The following is a 17,477-nucleotide window of genomic DNA, read 5'->3' as shown; positions in this document are numbered from 1 at the left end:
TCCGGGTGGTAATGGATTTTTTAAAAATCATGCAAATGGAGAACTACATCCTCCCTATGGCTTCAACAGGCCAAGATCTGGAGATCAGGGCCACTCATACATCTAACAGGTATTTATTGTGTGCCTACTCCATGCCAGATACTAGTCTGTCTGCTGGAAATCCATCAGGGACCCCCCCCCCAAATCCTTGTTCCCATGGACTGTATATTTATGAGAAACAAAATTCTAAACAAAAACAGGTAAATGGGTAAATGGGCTCAGTAAATAGGCATGAACACTGGCAGCCTTTGAGAGACGCTCCCAGGAGGCTGGTAAAGAGGGTCATAGCCCCATGAAGAGCCCCCGTTGGGCAGCTCGGGCCCAAGTTCAAGTGTGCCATGCCGGTTTCCTCCGTCGAGAGCCGTGGTTAGACATAGAGGCGTGAGTCCTGTCTTCAGTAGGTTTCTGCTCGGAGAGGTGGGATCCATTTCCCTCACGTGTGAAAGGGGGATGATTCGAACACTGTCCCCGCGGAAGGGCTGCTGTAATGCAGGCGCCTGACCCGCAGGAAGCGCTCAGTCCGTGGTTGTCATGACGGCGCTCAACAGACACCAGAGCCGCTGAGACGTGCTGGCGTGCTCCTGGCTGCGCCTGCGCTGCCTTTGGGAGCCCTCCAAGAAGCCGGCCTGCCGGGCTCTCGTTAACCAATCGCAGCTGCCTGCCGGGGGTGCGTCGCCCGCCGAGTCTGCTTCCATCTGGATACGACAGGGAGCGCGGAGCAGCGGCCGGCTGCCAAGGCGGGAACAGCTGGGGCGGAGGGCCCGGAGAGGCCGGGGCTGCAGTCTGTTTGCGGCGCCATCGTCGTGGGAGATGCCCAGTTTGGGGCCGGGAACAAAAGAGCGTCTCAGGATCCAGCCAGCCACTGTCTGCCGCTCTCCTTGGCGTGCAGGGAGCCGGCGGCACGGGCCCAGTTTTGACCAGTGAGCGGATCTGATGGCCGAGTTGTCCAGTTCGAGGAGAACTCAGTGGAGGAAGGAGGGGCGTTTCCCCCCAAGAGGAGGAAGGAGGGGCATTTCCATGGGCGGTACGTGGTTTCCTTCTGGTGCTTCCAACCTCAGCGGCAGGAAGGACTGTGAACAGAAGTTATGAGTGGGGGACAGCGTTCATTCATTCATCTAGTAAGCGGGCGGCACTCCTCTGGGCTCCAGAAGGACAAATTGCCAGGGGTGGGGGGGCACGGGCAGGAGGAGCCGCATAAAAGCACAGTGGAGGGTTTTTGAACCTCAAGGAGTCCCAGAATCACCTGGAGAGCTCTGATTCTGCAGGTCTGAGGGGGCCCCAAGAATTTGTGTTTCTAACGCGCTCCCAGGTGCCGTGGCGGCCAGACCAAGCACCCGCACCTGGTGGCACACCACCGGCCCCGGTGGCTAAGAGTCTTGGAGTCATGCTGCCTGGGTTTGAGTTAAAACCAACGTATCTACTTAGCAGCTGCGGGACCTTCAACGACTTAGTCTCCCTGGGAATCGGTTTCCTCGTCTGTACAATGTGACATAGGGATGGTGACGACAGTAGCCCCCTCAAGGGGTTCCTGTAAAGGCTGAATAAGTCATGTGTTTGGAGCTGCCTGGTCTGCAGGAAGCCATTAACACGGGAGCTCTGGGGGCACCTGGGTGGATCAGTGGATTAAAGCCTCTGCCATCGGCTCAAGTCATGATCCCAGGGTTCTGGGATTGAGCCCCACATGGGGGAGGGTCTCTGCCCAGCGGGGAGCCTGCTTCCTCCTCTCTCTCTGCCTGCTTCTCTGCCTACTTGTGATCTCTCTCTGTCAAATAAATAAATAAATAAAATCTTTAAAAAAAAAAAAAAAAAGGCGAGCTCTTGTGATCTGTGATGTTTAAACATTTTACCCCGAGAGCTACCACATGTGTGCTTTTGTGAATAAAGAGAAGGTGAGGAAGGGAAGGTCCCTGTGTATTATGCACATGCATGTTTGCATATGATTTCCAGGTGCTCACAGACCCAAGGAAGCTCCGCCTCCGTAGTGCCCCCAGTGCAACAGGGTGTAACAGCCACTAGTTTTTGAATCTCACTATGTTCCCTGAAGCGTGGCAGGTAATTTATATCCTAAATCATTTCATTTGGTCCCCCATTCACTTTGCAAGGCAGTCGTCGTTCCTATTTTACAGGGAAAATAATTGAGGCTCAGAAAATGTGCCAAAGGAGTGTTGGAGACAGAATTTGTTCCCAGACCTATCAGACCCTCCTGCCACACGGCCACTATGCAGAGCCATTTATCACCAGTTCATCTAGAAGAATATATCAAGCAGTGCCCAAGGGCTCAGTCCTGTAGGGAAGAAAGGCAAGGTTGCTCTTGACCTCAGAGAATTCATAGCTAACGAGGAATCGGGAGGAACATATCAATATGCAACACAGTACATAAGTAGAGGCTGAACAGTGGGTGTCCCCGAGGGTTTCCGTGGTCCACCGGACAGTCACCTGCTCTTCCCGTTTCCCAGCCTCCCTTGCGGTTCCGGCCAAGGAACCTGGGTGGATTTAACGTAAGTTACGTCCAGGCTTGACCCTTCCAAACATGTCCCATGATCGCTCGTTTCTTCCTCTTGCCTTGTAGTAGTGATTGAGGTGGCATAGCTCAAGATGGCAGAGGACCACCCAACTGGTATCAAACTGGGATGGGAGGGAGAGATGAACCTCTGGGGATTAAACCACTGAAATTTCTGGTCACTGCTGTATAATCTAGTGTCCCCTAACTAGTCAAATGGGAGAGCCATAGCTGTCTGCTGAGGAGTTCTGGGAATATTAGTGAGTCCTGAAAGATTCAGGTGTTAAATCAACTGAAGGTCTCATTCTAGACCCTACTGAGCCAAAATACTTGGGGAAAGGTCCTGGGAGTTCTTTATTTTTAATAAGGGGGCACTGAGGACTGGCCATTTGGGGGATCCTGGCACTGGTGGTCTGCTCAACATCCCCCAGTAAATCTCCCACAACAGAAGTATCATTAAGTGTCCATCTAGAAGGCAAGTTTTGGGGGGACAAGGGTGTGCCTGAGTAAAATCCTGCCTCCTCCTCCTTCTGGCTATAAGCTTTGGGCCATTAAAGTATCTACTTCACAGAGTTGTTATGATGCTTCTATGAGTATTAGTTATCTGTTGCTACATAACAAATTACCTCAAAACTTAGTAGCGTGAAACAACCGTTTATTAGCTCTCACAGTTCCCATGAGTCAGGAATTCAGGGGATTTTTTTCACTGGGTAATTCCGGCTCAAGACCTCTCCTGAGGGTGCAGTCAGATGTGGGCTGGCACTGAAAAATCCAGAGACCTGAGTGGGGCCGGAGGATCCATTTCCAAGATGGCGCCCTCATACAGCCGATGACCAGAAGCCTCAGCTCCTTTCCACATGGTGATCCAGGACGCCAAAGAGGAAGCTGCAGTGCCTTCACAGGCTGTCACTTCCGTCGTATAATTTCCTGGTCACACAGGTCAGCCTTGACTCACCGTGGGACGGGACTAAACTAGGGTAAGAATATCAGGAAGTGAGGGTCACTGGGGGCCATCTGTAAGGCTGCAGAGGGTAAGCATTTCAGTTAATATTGGAAAGGCTCCAAATGATGCCTGCCAAATGAGTAGCAGGAAAGAAACATTAGCTATTTTTTTTATTACAAAAAGAATGATCAATAATCTATAACGTGCACCACCAGCTCCTATAGTATCTTACGATTCTTCACTCCTTCCTCAACAGCCCTCCTGAGTGGAACCCAACTGCATACCCGTCTGTGGGGCTGTCGTGCCAGGCTTGGTGCTAGGCTCTGGGCTCCTGGAGGGGAGGACTCCCATCTGGGTCCCTTGGTCTCTCTGAGGTTGAAACACAGAAGGATGTTAAAAGACATGAGCAAAGGGCTTGCTTAATAATGAATTATATGGGGTTGTCATATTTAACAAGCCTCGTTCGTGTTGGTTATCTTGCTTGAGAGCCATGCCGGGGGGCTGGCGACGAGCACAGGGTCTGGAATGAGATGGCCTGGAGCAAACTCTAGTTCTCATTTTTATTAGCTGTGTGACTTGGGCACGTTACTTCATTTCCTTGGATCTCCGTTTTCTCATCTGTTCCAAATGAAAATAAGAATAGTTCTTCCTTCACAAGGTTGTTGTGTGATCCTAAGCATTTAAAAGGCTCAGAATAGTGTCTGGCTGATAGCGGAGGCTCAACATTATGAGCTGTGTTGCTTCCTTCTCAAATCATCCAGGGATGGAGGTCAAGGATGAGACAAAGAGACAGGGACATCAAGAGATGGGTGACCAGCTCAGACTCTCATCCCTGACTCTTCAGCAATTCCAAGGAGAAGCTGGTGTTCAAACGTCCCTTTCTTCCCGGGACTTTGCCCTCGACTCAGCTAGGTCAGTTGAGAGTGCCAGCCTTGCAGGGGCAAGCTTGCCTGAGCCTGTGTCCATGCTGCTCTGAGCCCCCAGACCAGGGCCAGGTGCCCTCAGGGACGCCTGGCACACTCTTGGCTGACTTCTTCCGTGGGTGGGGCTCTGGTAGTGCTCTTAGCCCTCCCTCCACATTCCCTGTCTTTGTCTCTCTTCCCTCATTCCTTTTGTTCATTTCCGGCAAGCTCAGGGGCAGGTGGAGGAAATCCAAGACTCCACATCAAAGGAGAGAGGGAATGACCAGTGGGAGGATTCCCCGTCCTCTGAGACTGCATCGGTGCTCTAATTTGTGAATTGTAGTTAAGTTTCGGAAACCAAAACTAAGGGGATGGTGCGCCTCCTGCCCCATGCAGGTGTTTGTTGAAAAGCTCCAGGGACGTGACCAAGATAGAGCTTTTGGGGAGCTCTACCGGAGAAGGGAGTGCAAATTCTAGAAGGTGGGGGCACCACCGTGAACTCGACGCTCTAGGTTCCTACTGTCCCAGAGCGTGACTTCCATGGGGCAGAGACAGAGGGCACCACCCCTGATCTTTTCGGCCAGCTGCCCCAGGACAAGGAGGTTGGTTTGGGCTGAGCTCTGAGCAGGTCAGGTGTATCTGGGGGGGAATGTTCCAGAGAGGGATGAGCTCTGGTGCACAGAGGGGGCAGCTCTCTTCAGGACTCCTCAGGTTCCCCTGTTGGGTCTCCCTGCTTCTGCCCCCTGATGTCCACACTTTCTTGGTAGCCAAGTGATCCCGTCAAACCCACCAGGGCCATCACTCCCGCACTTCAACTGGCCACGGGTCTCTCCCCAGCAACACCTTGTCCCAGCCCCCCACCTGTCCCCCCATCTCTGCTTGAGGAGTCCTGAGGAGAGGTGCTTTTGTCCCAAATCAGGGTGGACTGTAGAACTGAGGGCGGGGGCAGGTGGAGCCATATTGTGACCTCGGGACCTGCAGACCTTGCTGGGTCCTGCATGGGGCTTGGCGGGGTGAGCGGGGGCAAGGAAAAGGACAAGTCAGTTAGATTTTGAGGTTCGGGGCTTGAGATCAAGGCACTGTCCATCTGCATAGGGCCTGTGTCTGGAATGTTCTCCGCCTTGTGAGCTAAGCAAGCGGTTAACTAACAAGAGACAAGAACTTCTCTTTACAGCTCCAGGGCCCAGGCCACAGAGGCCCTTGCTCGAGGGAGGTGTGAGGCAGAGCTCTGAGGAGAGGGGGCTGGCGCCAGCCCATCCTGCTCATCCAGAGCAGAAAAGCTTTGGGGAGGGTCCCTGCTTCCATCCCCTTCCCCAACACGAGCCATCCCCTGCATCCTGGGACTCAGCAGACAGCAGGTTTGGGCAGCTGGCCTTTCTGGCGAGTATAATGAGAACATTAGGGCGGAGCTTTGGAAAGTGAGAAGCTTTGGGAGGATGGGGGGAAAGGCGCTGGCTTAAGCCAGGATCTGGTGTGTCTGGGGAATGTGGCTTTGTGCCATTGTAGCCCCTGGGCCCCCGGCAGGCCCAGCCCCGGGGAGGCTTCCCTCCGGGCTTCAGCTCCTGCCCTGGATGGAGCCCTCAGATGACTCAGAGCCTGTAGTGACTGGCAGCCGCGTCCAGAGGGGACAGGAGGCTGGAGGAGGTCTGAAGGGAGTGCCGGTGACCTGGGGATCACCATTCTCACAGGCCTGCCTCCTGGGCACCGCCCGAGACCACAGGAAGGTGTGGGAGGGAAGGCACCACTGTGCTGGCAGCAAGGGTGGGGAAGGGAAGGGGAAGGGGCCCCAAGTCCTGATGCTGAGACCACCAGAGACCTGGCTCTCCTTGGGGCAACGGTCTCCAGACTGCACCCTCCCTTCCCAGACACAAGGCTAGTCACTCACTCACTCACTCACCAGTCTTTGGGATGCCAGCAACATAGCCAGGAGGAAAAAGGAGGAAAGAGGAAAAGAAGGGAAAGTGGGAAGGGGGTGGGGAAGGGGAAGGGGCACAGGCTACAGACTGAACGTTTGTGTCCCCTGATTCCTACCTTGAGAATGAAGGCCCAGGGGGGCGGCATCAGGGGAGGGGCCTCTGCCAACTGCTCCGTTCATGAAGGTGGGGCCCTGGGGTAGGGATCGGGGCCCTCCTTGAAGACCCCCTTCCACTGGGTGAGGACACAGCGAGAAGACGGTTGCCTGTGAGCCAGGAGGCAGACCCTCCCCAGACACGGAAGGGGCAGGTGGCTTGATCTTGGACTCCGGGCCCCCAGGGCTGGAGAGATACATTCCCATGGTGACATGCCCGCCAGTCTGGGGCATGGTGATGATGCCCGGAGCAGGTGTCTGTGACAACACCAGGATTGTAACACCCGAGCTCCTCTGCGTCTCATGTGGCTGAGAGAGGGAGAGCCAGCCAGACCCGATACCTGGAGGCTGACATGCCCTCCAGGAGTGAACCAGGACAGCCAGGGCTGGCAGGAGATGGGCACCTACTAGGATGCTCAGAAGGAGTCTTCCGAGAAACCCCCCAAAGTACCCCAAATTAAATCAGCAGCTTCAACTATCTCCCGAGAACCAGAGAACATCCCCACAGAGCCTGCAGCATCTCCTGGCCCTTCCCGCCCTCCAGCTGGCTCCAGCGTTGCCCTGGGCTGCCTGGAATCCCACCTATCTCCCTTCCAGGAGAGCGCCCGGCGACAGGGGTCCTCATCCCACCTCCAGCTTTCTTCTTTGTTTCCGTCCTCTGTTCCCACTGGCTCCTCCTGGCCCAAGGTCCCTCTGTCCATAGATCCATCTTGGGGGGCTGCCTTCTCAGAAGGAGGCAGCCTGGAGCTTAGAGCTCCTGATTGCCCTTACTCCCTGGGGGTGTCCTCTCCTTGTCGTTGACTTCTCTCCTGCCAGAAACGATGCTTCTCCACACTGTAACTTCCGGTGAGCCTCATTTTTTCCCCCAGAAACAGGACACCACTTGCCTTGGGACCAGAAGGCACTTACTTACTTACTTACTTACTTATGTAGCTACGTAACCTCCAGCTGACTATGTCCGTCTCGGAGCCTCCAGTTTCTGACCTGGGGGACGAGCCAGGTCACATACCTGCCAGTGGCTGTCTGTGACGAATGCTGGTGCCCAGGCCGAGAGTGGAGATACTCTGGCCTCCTGGTAGACGGATCTCAGGGGGTTGACCCGAAACCCAAATCGGTTTCTGACCTCGCTATGGAGAAGCTCTGCTGCTTGGAAGGACTGTGGTTGGTGGAAAGACATACAGATACCCTCAGCTCCTTCTGGAAACTTCATTCCCCCCCCCACTAGTCCCTCCCCCGGTGGAGGCTGGATCTAAAGCTGTGCTCAGGGCCATACCCAAAGCCGCAGCCCGGGCCCATAGGCAGGGCTTCCTAGAGGGGCCGACCCCGAGACCCAGGAACGCCTTCTGCACCCCTGGCTGCTGCCCGGTGCCAGACTGGGCAGAGCGGAGGAGAAATCTCGGCACGGAGCAGCTCTGCAAGGAGATGGCCGAGATGGGTTTGACCTGCCTGATGAATGTCTCCTCGTGGGGAGCGGAACAGAAGCAGAGCCCCGGGAATGGTTCACCCCGTGTGGGGCAGGGATGGTTGCGGGCAGACAGCCCCCTCCCCTGCCACCTAGAGAGGCTTCTCGTTTAGAGGGACCCCCGTCTCTGAGAGCTCCCTGTGGTCCCGCCGCTCCTCACTTGTGACATGAGTGGGAGGGGCTTTCTGGCCCCCAAGCACGTGCTTTCTCTCTCCGCTGAGGACACGTGATGGGCCAAATACAGTGCTAACGCCCCTGGCGGAAGCAGGAGCTGGATCAGCTCGGTCCCTGCTTTCAGACCTGCTCATGCCAAGGACTTGCTCTCTTAAGAATTCGGATGCGGCCCGGCCTGAGTGGGCACTGGGGAGTCCCAGCCGCCTGCCACCCACCATGGCGAGAGCTGCCCCCTCTGGTCTCCAGTTGCTCCCTTGGCTTCTTGGTCCAGAGTTTAATCCTTGTTATGATTAAAAAAATCATAAAATAAACATCACAGAAGTGAAGCCCTGCCCAGATCATGGAGGTCATTTGTCCCATGTTCCCCCATATTTTTTTTTGAAACCTCCCCGCGCAGCACTCTTGTTTGCAGCACGGCGCCTGTTCTGACTTAACCCTTTCCACTTGATTGGCTCCCCGTAGGCTGGCAGGGAAGCAGAAGAGGTAGGCTCGAGCAGGTGGTGAAGAAACTGCAGTGGGGCCCTGGGGAGTTGGGGGAAGCGATGACAGACTAACGCAGGGCAGTGACAGGTGGATCTGCCGTTCGCCTGTGATGTTGATTTAACAAATATTAATTGAGCACATACTCCACGCAGGCCTGTGGTGGGCCCTGGGGATCTCGCGTTGGATAAGACAGACAAGCTTCGTGCCCTCATGGTACCGTCTAATGGGGAGACAGAAAACAGGTTAGATAAGTAGGTAGACAAATAAATTCATTCAATGAAGAAGAATTTGTATTGGGGATGAGAAAGGAAAGAAATAGGATTCTGGGATGGAGATGAAGAAGGACGGATCCTCTTGAGAGACAGTAACCCAGGAAAGTCTCTCTAAGGAAGTGGCTTCTGGCTGAACCCTAAAAGATGAGAAGGAGCTAGTCTCATGAAAACCAGGGGAAGGGGTGTTCCAGGAGGGGTTGGGGGAGATGTAAGTGTTAAGACCTACAGCAGGAAGAGCTTAGAGGACTCTTGGTACAGATGGGAGGTTGGTACGACGAGGGAAGTGGCATGAGATCAAGACACAGAGGCTGACATGTCTTCGTGGGCAGGGACTTCTGCCGAGTGACCGTGCCATGAACTGAGCTGGTGCAGAGGGGAAGAGAAAAGGGTCAGCGTGAATATATTTCGAGATAGAACCGAGGGCTTGTCAGTGGAGGGAATGGGGTGGGGGTGCGTGTGGGCAGCATCAGGGGAGGGAGGAGGCAGTGACGTCTCCTACATTTCTGGTTGGAGCTGTTATTGGCTGAGATGGAGAAGCCTGGGTAAAGGGACATCAGGTTCGGAGGATGAAACAAGGTCAAATGTACTTTCTAGAAAGCGCTGTGGAGGCTGGATTAGGGGAAGACAGGCCCGGGGCAAGGGAGGCGAGTTAGAGGCCGATCCAGTGCTCCAGGTGACAGAAAATGATGAGGACCACAGAGGACCACTGTGGAGAGGGTGGGCCACCCCCACGTCCCTGTGAACGAGCAAAGAGTTTCTGCTTCTCCAAATGCTAGAGATTCTGTCTGTGAGGCGGCTGAGCAAGCCAGCCAGAGGGAGGAGTGCTTTCTGGAGAACACTGAAGGGAAGCCATCATATGGGCAAGAGCAGAGGTGGGAGGAGGGAGAATGGGGTCACAGGAGCGACCAGGCAGAGGCCACGGCCATGCAGTAGAGGAAGCAGGGCCCGCGCACCAGCTGCGCCAGGGAGGGGGCTGCCCGGGGAACCAGGAGCCAGCATCCACCCTCAGGACCTGGCTGGCCACAGGCACAGACTCAGGGTGACCCTTTGCTGCCAGGGTGACCTCCTTGCGAGGCGTCGGTCAGAGCGTTCAGAGAGGTGGGGTGGACCAGGCTCTGGGATTTCCACCCTCCATCCCAGGATTAGGTGCCCCAGACAGGCATTCTCCTTGTCCTTCCTGTCTGGTAGTTCTACCCCTTCTAGCCTCAGAGGCTAGCAGACAGTTAGATGGGGGGGTGGGGGGGGGAAGAGGGGTATCCTTTTGCAGGAGAAATGCCGCGGCTAGCCAACCCCAAACATGGCTAGTCAAGCCCGGACCCATCAGGATTCTCACTCGTTCATTCATTCATGCCTGCATCCCTCAGACAGAGCCAGCGGCACGTCTCCAGCAGCAGCCAGGTCCCTGGTGCTGGGGACGAGATGGTGAGCCTGAGCCGGGCTCCGTCCTCTAGAAGAGACAGATGAACAGGGCAGTGCCGGCTGCCAACCCCTTCTCTCCTTCCTTCCTCAGCCTGTCCCACTTCCATTCTCGGTGCTCAGACCCGTCCAGTTGTCACGCAGGGCCCGCTCCCTCTAGAACCCGGACCTCATGCTGTCCATCTGGGTTAAGCCCCCTTATTTATTCTTGTTTCATGAGGCTAACACGGCGGGGCCGGGGGGGCAGAAATCAGGTGTAAAGAGCGCTGAGCGGCGCCTGGGGGGCTCAGTCGGTTAAGCGGCTGCCTTGGGCTCGGGTCATGATCCCCGCGTCCTAGGATCAAGCCCCGCACCAGGCTCCCTGCTCAGCACGGAGCCTGCTTCTCCCTCTCCCGCTTCCCCTCCCTCCTGCTCCTGGGCTCTCTCTCTCTCTCTCAAATTAATAATATGAAATCTTAAAAAAAAAAAAAAAATAAGGAACGCTGAATGACATTTTCCGAGTTTGGCTTTTATTCTGAGAGCATTTGAAAAGCCATGTAAGTATTTTAGGCCAAGGATGGCGTTTGATGTCTATACAGAAAACACCTGCAGGGAGGAGGCAGGACGGGAGGGAAGGAGAGAGGGTGGCAGGGCTGGAGGCAGGGAGAGCACAGAGGGGGCCTTTGGGATAATCCGGATGAGAGAGGACAAGGGCTCCTGGCCAGCCCTGCCCTACGCATCCCACCCAAGCCACTGCCGGAGAAGAGCGGACGGGTCTCCTCGCACGGCGTCTCCCCCAGAGGCATCTGCGCGTGTTTGAAGTTTAACCAACATGGATCAGGCAGCTTCCGCTTCTCAGACACCTTCGTGTATAATTAATCCCCTCCAAGCTATGTTGTCAGGAAAAATTAAACTTCATCTCTCTTTCTTAGAGATGAAGAAACTGAGACTTGGCTTCAGGCCGCCCTGAATCTGAGTTGCTGCCACGAACCCAGAGCTGGCAGCTAGAAAGTTCCAGCCCACAAGGCCCAGGGGGCCGCGCGCTACCCCGGTGCAGTTGCCTCTGACAAAACCTTAGAGTCGTATCTAACAGGCCCCGATGGCAGGATTTCTGGCATCTACCTGCCTGCACTAGAAGCAATGAGGAGACAGCAGGGGCTTCTGACACTGGGCCTGGGACATGGACATGCCTCCTGTGGATCATGTGGGGGGCCCACATTCCTTCTCTCTTTGGTGGCCCTTGGCCCAAAAGGGACGGTTCTGTAGGGGAGGGGGCCTGGGGACTTTCTTTGTGGGAAGTTTCTCCCCTTGTGGGTCCTGGGAGAGGCCTGCCCACTAGCCCACCTACCCCACTCTTTCCGGGTCTTTGTTTGGGAGGGGAGGCCGGGGAGAGAGGATAAGGAGGGCAACTGCTCCATCTGCTGGCCGTCCAGGGAAGCTCCAGCCACGCCCAGGGGAGCAGGAGGAAAAAGCTTTCCTTCGGTGGGGGCTTTTAGGGTAAGAGGAATCTTGGGTCCCCAAAGTGGGTGTGACAAGGGACAAGGGACATCTTCTGTAGGAGAAGCTTGAGGACAGAAGCCCATTTCAGCTGGTGGCAGAAGTTGTGGGTGCCATTATCTGTGCCCTCGGGGGATGGGGACACAATGGTGAACAGTGTGGGGGGCGTAGAATATAAAGACAATTACAATCAGGTAAGAGGAACGTTGGGGAAAAATACAGGCAGCGAAGACAGACCAGTTGAGTTGACTCCCTAGGTCCATTTAGGTGCTGCTCCTGAATCCAGAGGACGAAGAGGAGTTAAACCAGGGTTAAGGGAAGACATTCCAGAAAAGTCCGCTGCTGTCCCTGCTCAGGCCCAGGGCTCGCTGCTCCTTTCCTGTCCCTGCAGCAGTTGGACGACTCAGCACCCTGGCTCCGCTGGCCCCCTCAAAATGCTGGTCCCTGAAAACAGTGGCAGGAGCTCAGAGGGCCAATGGCTGCTCCTTGCCAGTGGATGGCCCCCTACCCTCACCTCGAGGCTCTCCCTTCCCCCCAGACGACAGCGCTTGGGAGACTTCTCTGAGCAGGCATGTGCCCGCTCACAGACCCAAAGCCGGCCAAGGCTGGAAAGCATGGTGGAAGATGGGAGAAGGATCCTGGCTGGTGAATTAGGACTTGGCCTCCGCAGGTCCCCCGCAGACGAAGGAACCGATCTGAAGTAAAAGGGAGCGCTGCCCGGGTAGATTTTGGAAGAGCAATTCGCGCCGGCATGAATTCCACCGGTCTGCCATTCTAATCAATTGGCTGTTACTCAACCATCATCCACTAACACAGGTCAAATCCTGTGTGGGTTCGTGGGAGAAGGCGGGACACCAATGAACATCGATCGGACCGTCAGCTGTGTGCAGAGCACTGGGCGAGCTGCGATGGATCCCAGTGCAAGGAGACCCGGTTCATCCTTGGGAAGCACCTTCCACCACCCCCACTGCCAGCCCGCACCCCCATGTAGCCCTTCTCTGCTCTCCTCCTCCTCCATGAAACCTGCTCCCGGGAACACAGCCGATCCAGGTAGCCACACTGAGCAAGTGAGGGGGTGTTTATGGAAATGTGCCTCTGGTTCTCTCACTATCCTTTCTCTCCTTCTTGCTTTTAGTAATGAGCACCGCCCCACGCTTTCCGCCACCTCCCCGCCCCCGCCCCCAGCTCCAGTCAGACACCTGATGGTCCCACCAGAGGCTCTACTTCCCCACCCACCTGAGGAAGCTGAGTAAGGCCCCGTGATTGTGACCAGTGAAACAGGAGTGGAACTATGGGGTAACAGTTGGGGTACACCCTTCTCTTCCTCTTCCCCTGTTCCTGTGGGCTGGGAGGCAAGCATGGAGCATACTGGTGAGCGGGCTTTGCACACAGGACGAGGGCCAACACCTGGTGATTGGCGAAGTGGCAAGATGGCGGCAGGGGGACCCCAGTGCCCTCTGATATCCTCTAACATCTCTCAGCTCATTCATCATCCCGCTTGTTGGGACAACGTGATACTCCATTGTGTGGCGGGTGTCTAAGGTCGTGTGGCTACAGCAACATGGATACCAATAGCCAAGAAAGCCCCATTCTCCAGTCAACGGGTCCGCTTCACAGTTCACTGCAAATCCTCAAGATGCCTTAGCTAGGTCACCTTATCTCCACTTACAGGCGCGAGAAAGCCCAGCAGAGTCTTTCCCAAGAGCCCAGGGTTAATGGAAACTGAGATTCTCAGACTTACCTTGAAGAGCTCTTGACATTTCCTCAAACTAAGAATGATTCTCTCTCCTTGGAGATTGGGGTCCTTTGGCACAAACTAGGGAATACCATTAAGAAATCTTTTTTTTCGGGGCACCTGGGTGGCTCAGGGGGTTGAGCCTCTGCCTTTGGCTCAGGTCATGATCCCAGCGTCCTGGGATCGAGTCCCACATCGGGCTCGGGCTCTCTGCTTGGCAGGGAGCCGGCTTCCTCCTCTCTCTCTGTCTGCCTCTCTGCCTGCTTGTGATTTCTGTCTGTCAAATAAATAAATAATCTTTAAAAAAAAAAAAAAGAGTGAACAAACTTTAAAAAAAAAGAAATCTTTTTTTTCTCTTTCTTAGAGCAGTTGTAAAAAGGACAATTAAGCCACTGAAATGTGAGCGCTAACGAAACCAGGAAGTTGGAAAAAAGGCAGGTCAGAGGATATTAGTAATGATTAGCATTTGGAAATCAGCGGTTACCGGTTCAAAATCGTTCTTGTAAATGTTCAACCACTGGAAAGCCTTTGAAATGCCAGGTAGCCAGTGGTTTCTAGATGAAAATATTTTTGAAAAGGAATAAAAACTCCCTTTCACTTCTGATAGCAATCTCAGCTTACTGAGCGAAATAATGAGCGGTCTTCTACACGGTCCTGGACTCACTTCCTAGAAATTCGTAAATACCAGACCACAGAGCGTGACCAGTCACTGGACACGGTGCCCACTCTGTGTGTTTAGAGAACTGGCTCGTGTGGGAAAGACTCAAATGTCTGGTCCTCACGTCAGGGTCTATGGACCCAAAAATCACCAGAAAGGGAGCCAAAGACGGCTCCAGGTTGAATTCGTAAGGCGGGACGGGAGAGGCAGGGAGGGGAGAGACACCGGATTAAGGGGGAAGGTCAGCCATCTGTGAAGGACCCAGGTGTCCTCTTCCCAAAGTCGAAGCAGGGATGGAGACACTACTGGCCTTTAAGTGGAAAGATCCAGATTCAACTTCTGACTCAACCCTGGGCCTCACAAGGTGACCTCTGAGTAGAACACACAAATAACGCTGTGACGAGTGGATCATGAGGAAGGATACTGACAGAGCACATGTGTTCTTGCTCACCGTGGTTTTGTTTGTAAGTACAAATCAGCTGGCACAGAAACGGCATCTTTTGGTTCAGGTGATGGTGGACAGTAGTCATCAGAGCTGAACACCAAGATCCCACTTCCCTTTCTTCCTGGTGTGTGGTAGGATTGACGTTCCCTGCCCTCTCTAGTTTGGTGTGACCGTGTAACTTACTTGTCATTCCTGGGCAGAAGCTTTAAGAGCAAGCGTGCCATCTGCCACGTTCCCTCACCCCACATCAGTGACTTTGGAGACATGTGCTGGGACAAAGTTTCCCTTGTTCTTGGTGACTATGGTGAGGCGAACACTTAGTCCCTGCCCCCAGTCTCCACTGGTTGGGAGGAAAACCCGTGAAGCTAAAAGCTGCTGCAACCTTGGAATTGTTCGTGATTTGCTGCATAACCTCCCACTGCCTACATTTTATTTTCTGTATCCTTGATGCTGTGGCATTTGGGGCCTTGATCCTGGAGACTCTCCCTCGCAGGGCTAATTCCTCACTCCCCTGAGAATGTGGCTTTGATACAAAGATCAACCAATCCACAGCCACACCCTGACTGTCTTTTATCAAACTCTCACGCACTGAACAGCCGTCCCCCTGCCCTGAGTCACCCCTGAACAAGGTACTGCACAACTAGGGAGCCCTCGTGCAGTCCACAGCCTGCCCAAATCGTGCCAACTGGCCAATGCTGAGCTTACTCAATGTACCTATTCTGCCTTGTCCATTCCTTCCTGTGAAAACCCCAATAAAGGCTCCGGGCCACGCTATCCCCTTGCCCTCCTTGCCTCCTGACCAACCCTGGTCTTTCCCCAGATGGCCTTGTGTGATGTGCCATGCTTCCTGATTTTAGGGATCTGTGTGTATAAACTTCTTCCTTTCCGACAATCATTTTCATGCGTATCTGATCTTTCCCAATAAAAACAAATCCCAGGTACGTTTTTACACTAGAAAAGATGAAGATTGGGATTGGTATCAGACACACTAGATGTTCCGATCCTCTTCCCTATCTCTGGGTTCTGCCTTCCTCTGAGCCAGACTCTCCCCCTGCAGATGGGCTTTCTCCATGTGGCAGGAAGAACCCAGGCATCCAGGCTTCATTGCCAGGGCCCAGAGGCAGGACATGGTTTTCGCTGCAGGTTCTGACAGAAAAAGTCATAGGGAAAGACTCAGACCGACCCAGTCTGGGTCATGTACAATCATGAGACAATCGGTGGGGCATGCACGTTGATTAGCACTGAGAGATACGCGCTCCACTGAGGCTGGTGGGTGGGTGCTGGGCAGCCAGGAGCCTGGGCACCAGTGATGGATCTATCATTGCCCTTTTGTGGATGGAATCTGGACATCCGCACCTTGCCATGTCCTAAGGGAGGGACAGTTTGCAGATGGTTGCTCATTTCACAAAGTACTACTGGACAATGAGACAAGCACTGAATGAGGGAACTAGCTTTGAGGACAATAGATAGAAACTAAGATGTTTTTCTGAGCTAGGATCAGGCCAACTAGAAATATGGTAGGCAAAAACAATCTGTCCTCCCTAACAGGAGAAAACCTCTTAAGTGAGCACGTGGCGTGAGGATTAGCGGACATTCAAAATCGTTGAATTTTCCGGTTATTTTTCGAATGCCCTCTGTATGTCATGCATCCAGATGGTTCCGTCCAGGTCCATCTAGCTAAAGGAATGATGTCCAGCTGCCCAGACCCCTATGCTGCTTCAGGTTACTGCCTTAGGGATGCCCCTGGGAGGCCCAGAGAACAGGGACTTGGAGATTGGACGATGGGTCACCGGCACTAGAAGGAAAACAGAGCAGTTGAATTTACAAAGCTGAACTCAACCTAAGAGTAAGACCAGGGGCTCTCAATCTGGAAGCAGTGGGCTGGTTCCCAGGGTCCTCGAACTCTTGTCACTGAATATAAGAAATGGAACGTTTGCTTCCTACAGAAAGGATCTGCAGCTATCACAGACTATCGCTGGTTATAGCCCCCAAAATGTTAAGAGCTGCCGTGTTAACAGAAGGTCGCTCGGCTTCCAAGAAACAGCAGAGGGGTGTGGGATTTTTTTTCTTGACATTCCTAGTGACTTAGGAGGGAGTTTTCTCATCTCGACTTCAGTTCCAGTATTTTCCAAATGGAGCCGAAGTCACAGAACTCCACGTTCCTTGCAGAGCTCTGTGTGGTAGAGAGAAAGCGAAGAAATCTGGGCCTGCGTCCTAATGAGGCCATTTACCAGCAGGCGACTTAACCTCAATGAGCTGATTTCCTCATCGATAAAGAGAGGATAATGACATTCACTGTCGCACCAACCCTGCGACAGTAAATGAAACACTGACTGCAGAGGGCTTTCCACCTTTCTTTCCTTTAAGAATCAAAGTGAACACGATCGAGCCTTATACGTCCTCCTGGTGCTAGTAAGTGCTTTCAGGGACGTGGTCTCATTTAATCCTCACAGAAGCCCTGTGGAGGGGGTACTATTATTAGCCCCATTTAATTTTTATAGAAATGGGAGAGGGAGAATTGAGAGGCAGGGTCAAGGCCCTGGCCACTGAGAGGCAGGGCTGGCTTCCAACCCTGGCAGCCTGACTGGAGCCCATCCTCTGGCCCAAGGGCTCTGCCTCCTCTACCCGCCCTGCCGGGCATCCACACACACTGCCCACAGCCACCAGAACAGAGCCCTGACAGCAGGCCACGTGCTGTCACCCCAGGGGGACAGCCTTACACACGCGCCCCGCCGAGGTGGCGCACACGTGACAGGGACAGCTCGGCTGTGCGGCGTGTTTTCACCCCAGCGCCTCCAACAAGCACGCGGACTGTCGGCCTGGCTTTCCTCGGCTCCACGTGCCAGACGGGCACCGATGGCGGTGAGTGTCACAAGCCTGGTTTCAGGTCACACCATGCTCACC

This window comes from Enhydra lutris, unplaced genomic scaffold (genome assembly GCF_002288905.1).
Source record: "Enhydra lutris kenyoni isolate GAN:26980312 unplaced genomic scaffold, ASM228890v2 scaffoldscaffold22, whole genome shotgun sequence".
In the NCBI taxonomy this organism is placed as follows: domain Eukaryota; kingdom Metazoa; phylum Chordata; class Mammalia; order Carnivora; family Mustelidae; genus Enhydra; species Enhydra lutris.
This window is presented reverse-complemented; position numbering follows the sequence as displayed.